General features: G+C 36.2%; 1 pseudogene; it reads left to right on the forward strand.

Moving 5' to 3' along the window:
• The first annotated feature begins 5,923 nt into the window (after positions 1–5,923).
• On the forward strand, positions 5,924–7,484 carry LOC110018314 (annotated as a pseudogene).
• The last annotated feature ends 1,111 nt before the right edge of the window (positions 7,485–8,595 follow it).

Genomic DNA, 8,595 nt, shown 5'->3' on the forward strand with positions numbered 1-8,595 from the left:
GAAATCAACCAATTTGTTTGTTCATATATCCTTTCATTTATTTCTATTTTGTAAGGTTTTTTAATGTATTTTTTACATAGTAATTCAACCACTATAAAAAAAAATTTATTAGTATATTAATGGTTTTCATTCTTTTGGGATTTCATTACTTGTATACAACCACTCAAATTTGGTTGTATTATCGATTTTTGTGGGTAGGTGTTTGTCTTACAACTTTTTTTCTTACTTAATATCTCCCCCATCTTTTATTTTCTTCAAAATACTTAGATTTCTTATTGGGTTTTTAGTTTTATTGTTTTTTAAATATTTCCTGGTCCTCGTTTGATATGTTGTACTTTTGGTTGGAGTGTGTTGGGCTTCATTTTCTACTTCTACTCTAAAGTAGATAAAATTTGAGCTTTTACATAGCTTAAATATGGTTGTAGAGGTTATTTGGATTATCATTGTCTCATATCGAGCTAGAGTTTAGGTTTTGTTTCATAAATGGATTACCTTGACTTCCTTTTTAACTCCCTATGTTTTTCTTTTCTTTTTTTTTTTTATTAAGGTCTAGATTTTTAGGTTTCCAGCTCGTATTAATTTGAACTGACCATGTATTTGTTATTTTTATTTGGATATGGCTTAGTTGGATTATTTTGTGTTTAGGTATTTTACTTTTATGGATTGAGTTACTTCTCTTAAATTCTTTTTTGCTAATATATATTTTAGTATAAATAAAGTAGTGTGTGGTCCTCATTTTTCCCCAAAAAGCAATAGAGAGGAATTGTACATTGTGTCAATCCTTCTTTTTTATTCTATTAAAAGTGTACATATAGCTTTGTATTACAAGGCGGTGCAAAAAAGATGGATAGTTGGTAATATACTCCATGTTTACACTTGAATCTTCTTCTTCCCAATTTCATGTTTCTTCGTCTCTATTTTATCTTGTTTTCTTGGTATCAGAGCAGTGCATCTGGGAAGATTCTCTCATTTTTCCAATTTTAGGTAAATCTTTTTCCTCTACATAAGGATGAATCTATGGTCTCAGATTCTCAGTCCCCTCTTCTCAATGCCCAAACCTGGCGTGGTCATGCTCGATTGTAGTGTGGTCACGCCGCTACAATGCCAGAGTTGGCGAGGTCACACTGCAGGTCTTTGATAGGTGGCATAGTCACGCTACTTCCAAGCATGGTCATGCCATTTCGAGTCTCTTTTGTGTTGAATTTTTCTATTCCAAATTATTCATATTCAATTACTGCAACTTGCACAACATCAAAAGAAAATTTTTCTCAAGTGTAAATTTGTAATAAATAGAGAAAATAACAAATAAAATATAGAAAAAATGTATCTAAAAGCACGTAAAATTGTCGTATGTCACTAAGTAGATTATTAATTAAAGGAGAGCAGTAGTGAAGATGGAAATATCCTTCATGGTCTCTTTAATAAAAAATCAAATGAGTCACATCTACTCTTTAAAATAAAATAACCTTCTCATGATAACCCTCCTTAGGAAGTACATAAAAATTTATACTGCTCATTAATAATCATTGTGCTCTTTGCAACCAATTTTTTATGGTGGTGTTGAAGTGTCGACTTAATTGCCAGCATCTCATCTGACAATGCCAACTTACACAAGCGTGGAATCACCTATCTAGAAGCACACATAAATGAACTTACACTAAAGAAGATTTCGGCATTTAGAAACTCCAAATCTAAAATTGGTCTTAACTTCAAGAGTCAAGTCAATTATAGATCAGTTTCCAGCTTAAGAGCATCACTAGAATCACTCTCAATGTCAATCCTTCATGTGAGAAGAGTAGGCAATCCGCCCCTAACATCAAGGCCTTGCTTATCATGAGATGAGGCAACTCCTTGGGCTCCCTTCAAATTCAAAACTCTATCTAGTCGCTTGAAAGAGAGTAATGGGCAAGGGTTGTGTGTTAAAGCCGTTGATCATGGTGGATCAACAATGCAAAACTAGGCATCCTCATAAATATCAATCTCATTAATTGAGAAGGTTCAAAAAATTACAAGGAATGGAGAATTTTTCCCTCTACGTGTCTATTTAATATGCTTGTGGAAGGTGGAAGGCAACATCTTGTAGGTATGAATCAATGGGCGACCCAATAGAGTCTTAAAAAAGGTCCAATGTCAATCAAATGAAACTCGACATCCATGTTCAATTCCTCAAACTAAAGAGGAAGAACAATAAAGCCAAGAATAGCCTAACTTTTCTCATTAAATCTAGCCAACATCATTCTATTAGATCCAAGCAATCTTGAGTCGAGAGATTGTATCTCAAAGATGTGGGCATTGATGATATTTACTAATGCACTCAAGTCGACCACTATGCAGTTTAATGCAACATTGTTTACTGAGGTAGTCACTTGTAGTTGGCGATTATGTTTAGTGGTACCCAACAAAATATCATCATTTGTGGAGGAATTATTGAGCACATACTTTGAGGGGCCCAGACCTTTCAACTTATCTTTGAAAAAAAAAAGACTTTAAAATTTTTGGGCTTTAAAAGAGCCTTAAATAATTTCTCTTAAAGCTTTGGAGATAGCATGAGTGAGTTATACAAACTCTCTTTAGGTGTACCAGGGCATTATAGTCCACCTTGCTAAACTGGCTATCATAACTCATACCTTGAGCCTAGGAAAGAACATCATCCTCAATATCTCTAGTGACTATATATTCCCCTTTTCTTGAGTGACAAGCTTCCCTAATCTTGGTGAGAGCATATTGTCATTTCTCAATCAAAATTATTTTGGAAATAAATGATATTAATCACTCTGATATGGTGTAATGGCATTAATTGCCCTGATATTGTGTAATTGTTGTCAATTCCATACACTGATGTATAGGCTTAATTTCCACTCTTAATTTATTTTCTTTCCTATTCTAAATCTTATAATACTTGTAGAAATATCGCCCTTTGTACAATGGATCGAGAGCACCAAGAAATACAAATCCCTTTTCCTTTATTATGGTAGTAGAGAACTAGTTTTTATTTCAGCGCTTAATCCCTGCCCTGTTCCCGAGCCAGAGCTGATTCCTTCCCTGTCTCACAAACCTTCCATCACTGTTCCCTAAGCACATGGATCCACTCTGCCCACGATCATCTGTGTGATCCTTCTTGTGCTCTCCTTCTGTGTGGTTTCTGCTAGATTAAATCAAATCTCGGCTCTGCTCTAACCTGAAGGCAAGATTGCACCTTTCGAAGCTAGGCAAGCTTGCATCGTTTGAAGCAGCTTCGTCCTTGTGATGTGTGATCCCCTTCTGTCCCGTCGCTCTGGTGATTCTCTGTGCTCTTTCCTACGTGATCCTAGGTTGAATGCTCGAGCTCATTTCCCTGCGATTACCTCTCTGCCCTAGAGCACAAGAAGCTGCAGCTCTGTCTCTTTATGCTACGACTCGACCTAAAGCTGTTGCCTGAGCTGTCCTCCTCCTATTGTCGTGATTCCCCTCTACCATAGCCGCACGTGATCCACCCTTGTCGCACCTCCCTTTTGCGATAGACCACACTCCTCCTATCTGTTCATGGAAGCTTTATCTCTGTAACCTCCACTTCCTAATGGAGAAATCAGATATTACTAATCTTATTGCAACAGTTTTGACCGGTTCAAATTGTAATTTGTGGGTCTAATGAATGAAAATCTTCTAAATCGATCACAAACTATGGTGTATTGTTACTAGAGATATCAATAAGCCAGCCAAATAGCAAAATGAAACTGTTGATAAATTTGTTGACTGCCTTGAAGATTGTGATAAAAAAAATCATTAGATTATTACTTGGTTTTGTAACACCTCCATTCCATCCATTCACATCCAATTTGTTGATTATGACACTTCAAAAGAAATTTGGGAGTTCTTGGCCAATAGATATAGGACCACTGGACTTACTCATTACTTTCAGTTATGGACTACGCTTCATAATCTGAAACAAGAACCTCATCATTCTGTGAATGAATTTCTTGCTCAAGTTCAACTGATTTGGAATCAACTATCTCAAGCAAAAGTAAGTGAAGACCATCTTCATCTTACTCAAGTTCTCATGGCTCTTCAACCCAAATATGAAGCTGATTAAGCCTCTCTTCTGCACTGACATCCTCTTCCTACATTGGATATGGTTGTACAAGAAATCATTTTTGAAGAAGCTCGCCTCAATCTGGACAAGAACTCGACTCAGAAATTTCACTCGCAACTACTCGTCCCTCATATCAGAAATCTGACAACAACACATGTAAGAATTGCAAACCAGGTGGTCATGTTTTTGTTAATTGTCTGACTAACTAATGTAGATATTGTCATACTCGTGGTCATATTCTTGAGAATTTCTTGAATCATCCTGCACGACCAAAAAGTGGGGTCTCTAGAACCAAGACCGTCTCGAAGCCTGGCATTACTTCTGTCTCTGCTCCTACCACTAATAGTTCTACAATTATCACTATGAGTGATATTGAACCACTATTCAAACAGTTTATCTCTTCCAATTCATCTACGATCATGTTTGTCACTCCGGGTAACTCTCATTAGCTTTTTGACTCTGCCCATTGTAACCATATGACTAGTAATGTTAAAATATTGTCCACCACATCACCAATTTTTTTCTTGCCACTGATTCACACTGCCAAAGGTAGCAAAATGAATATCACCCACACTAGTCATGTATCTACCTCCAATCTTAGTCTTCCTTAAACATATTGTATCATCATTAATCAAGTTTCTACCTTAGTTCTCCAAAATTTATCCCCTTTTCAAAAAACTTAGTCTTCCTTAAACATATTGTATCCCTAACTTAGCCCTCAATCTTATCTCTGTTTGTCAATTATGTGAACAAGGGCTAAATGTTAACTTTTCCCCTTCATGTTGTCAGGTACAGGATCCACAAACAGGATAGATTCTTGGGACAGGTCGCAAGGTGGGTCGATCATTTGAGCTTGTATCTCTGCATCTTCCCAAGAAATTTATTTATGTTGCTACAACTATCAACTCTTCTATTCACCAATGGCATCTTCTTCATGGTCATGCCTTAGCTAATAAAACTCAGCCTTTAATTTTACGTGGCTTGTTAGGACCTACAAAGTTTGTCATTTAATCATTTTAGTTGTCAACTTGCAAAGTAACCAGCATTGTTGTTTAATCTTAGTAATTCAATTTCAGAAAGTTCCTTTGGCTTATTTCATTCAGATATCTGGGTCCTACCCCTATTCCTTCAATAAATGGCTTTCGTTATTTTGTGTTATTTATTGATGATTATTCTCATTTTACATGGATCTTTTTTTTATGAAAAATTAATCTGAATTTGCAAAAATTTGCACATTATTTGCTAATATGATTAAAACTCAATTCTCTTCTACTATTAAAATTCTTTGAACAGACAACGCTTTGGAATATCAAGATTCTTCCTTACTCCAATTTCTCAATCAACAAGGTACTTTGGTTCAACGCTCTTGTGCTCACACTTCCCAACAAATGGATAAGTTGGACGAAAACATCATCATATTCTTGATTTTGTTCGTGCCCTTCTTCTTTCTACTTCTTGTCCAGAAAAATTTTAGGGTTAAGCAGCTCTTACTACAGTCTACATCATTAATCAACTCTCCACCTTAGTTCTCCAAAATTTATCCCCTTTTCAAAAATTGTTTGGGAAGCCACCTGACTATTCCCTACTTAAACCATTTGGATGTGTTTATTTTGTTCTTTTAGAACACCATGAGCATACAAAATTAGAACCACATTTGCGTTTATGTTTTTTTCTTGGGTATGGAATTGAACACAAAGGGTATCGTTGTTGGGATCCTATTACAAATAAACTTTGCATATCACATCATGTTACCTTCTGAGAAAATACCATGTTCTCATCCCTTTTCAAATTTCACCACCCTATCAATATTGACTCAATTTTTTGAACTGACTCCTCAATTGAGTTATTTCGAAGTCCTGACACAGAGAATTCTGATACGCTTAATATTAGGCCTTCCACACCTGCTCCTATTGATTCTGCTCCAGCTATTGATCATGCACCTACATCTCCACCTACACTTGACACCACTCTTCATCATTCTACCCCAGTAAGAGAAACTCCTCGTTCCATTACTGATTATCATTGTTGTCTTGCTATTGCAACCCTTCATGAGCCTTGTTCTTATCATGAGGCAACTTCTAACCCTCTTTGGCAACAAGCTATGTTGGAAGAACTTCAAGCTTTGGAGAAAACTCACACTTGGGACTTAATCAATCTTCTTACTCATATATCTCGTATTGGTTGTAAGTGGATTTATAAAATCAAGTCTCGTTCTGATAGGCCCATTGAGCACTATAAAGCTTGCTTAGTAGCCAAATGTTGCACTCAAGAATATGGGATAGATTATAAAGAAACTTTTGCTCTCGTTAATCGGCAGTCCGTAGTCTATTAGTTATTGTTGCATTTCATAAATTGAAGCTTCACCAGATGGATGCCAAAAATGTTTTTCTCCATAGTGATTTGTCAGAAGACGTATATATGCATCCTCTCTCTGACTATCATTCTCCTCATAAAGTCTGCAAGCTCTGACGAGCCATGTTTGGATTAAAGCAATCTCCTCAAACCTAGTTTGTCAAATTTAGTTATACTCTTGCTCAACTTAGTTTTATCTCTAGTCCACATGATTTAGCACTGTTCGTTCGTCAAACTGAAAATGACATTATACTTCTACTATTTTATGTTGATGATATGATAATAACAGGTAATGACATATATGGTATCTCTGAATTACAACATTTTCTCGGTCAATGTTTTGAAATGAAGGACCTTGGCAATCTCAGTTATTTTTTTGGGACTTGAAGTTTCTCATAATTTTGAAGGTTATTATCTTTCTCAAGCTAAGTATGCATCTGATCTATTTTCTCAAGTGGGCAATACAGATGGTAAAACTATATCAACCTCCTTGGAACTCAATAGCAAACTTACTCCTCTCGATGGCAGTCCTCTTGATGATCCTACTATATATCGAAAACTTATGGGAAGTTTTGTTTATCTTACCGTTACTCGACCAGATATCTCATATATTGTTCACTTAGTGAGTCAGTTCATGTCTGCCCCTCGCTCATCACATTTTTCTGGAGTTCTTTGAATACTTCAATATATTAAAGGCACTCTTTTTCATAGTCTACATTTTTCTACTCACTCCTATTTGGTGTTATCCAACTTCTGTGATGCTGATTGGAGCGGTGATCCCATAGATCGTCGTTCTACCACTGGTTATTGCTTCTTCTTAGAAGATTCTCTTATCTCTTAGCGTAGCAAAAAATAAATAGTCTTTGTTCGTTCCAGCATAAAATCTAAGTATCGTGCTCTAGCTAATGCCACATCTAAATTACTTTGGCTACGCTGGTTGTTATCTGATATGGGTGTCCAACAATCTTTTGCTACTATACTTCATTATGATAATAGAAGTGCTATATAGATCTCTAATAATGATGTTTTTCATGAGCGTACTGACCAGAGGAAAATATTTTGAGATTTTCATACCTATTTTATACTATTTTTGATTTACAGAAAGTTATTTTAGATGTTTTGTTGCAGGAATGATGAATTAGGGTCATTGGAGCAAAAATATGCAAAAATGAGCAAATTTGTAGCGAAAAGGGCCAAAATGTGCAGAATTGAACTAGAGCGCCGATGGCGCCATCGACCCCGCCGACGGTGAGATTCTCCTGAGACTCAAGAATTAATTCATTAAGAAGGTCCGTCGACGGTGAGCTCGACGGTTATGACCAATCAGGCTTTGGATAAGGACAAATTTTGAAGGAAGCTTAGGCAACTCTTGGAAAAGCTCATCCACAACTTTAAAAGAAGATTTTGGCCGAAAATGGAGAAGGCGCGAGAGTTCCTGGAGGTTAGAAAGGTTCCATTATGGTTTACGAGAGTGTAAAAAATTGTGAGGAATTTTTTGAGAGATTGTAAGAGTGGAGAGAAAGTGAGAGATTTCTTCATCCTTGCTGCTTCGAAGAGGAATTTTGTGTGTTGTAAAGAAAGGAAGAGATTCAGAGGAACTTCGAGGAGTTTTCTTGGGGAGAAATTAGAGATAAGTTTATTTATTATTGTAGTTTGTATGACTTTGACTTTATATATGAATTCTGAGTTTTGTTGTGTTTTCCCCATGAGATCTGAGTAGTTTTCTCTGTCTTTCTCGTTGTCTCGAGATTTGTGAAATGGTGATTTGAATTGGTGATGCCAAGAAAATATTTAAGAAATTTTGATGATCTTTTACCTTTGATCTTAATTTACTTTCAATCTGGCCAATTGATTTGTTAAAATATGTTGAGTTTTACAACTAAACTGAAGATTACATTCAAGATTCAGGGAGGTCAAAGCCCTTGGAAGTTGGGTACAAATAAATAGAGAAATAATATTATCGGTCGTAGAATTGGAGATTTTAGAGTGACAGACTAAAATCCCTAATTCAGTCCTATCGTTTGGGTGCTGAAATGTAGATGTTAGCACTCAGGTGAGGGGAACATGGGAGCTCCGAAGTGAGAGCCGGTATCCTCCGAGCCTAGCCGCAGATCTAGTAAACAAGCGTAAGATTAGTTAATGTTCTTTATGCCTGGACCAAAGGGTAAAGAATA

Source organism: Phalaenopsis equestris, unplaced genomic scaffold (assembly GCF_001263595.1).
Source record: "Phalaenopsis equestris unplaced genomic scaffold, ASM126359v1 Scaffold000008, whole genome shotgun sequence".
NCBI classification, from domain to species: domain Eukaryota; kingdom Viridiplantae; phylum Streptophyta; class Magnoliopsida; order Asparagales; family Orchidaceae; genus Phalaenopsis; species Phalaenopsis equestris.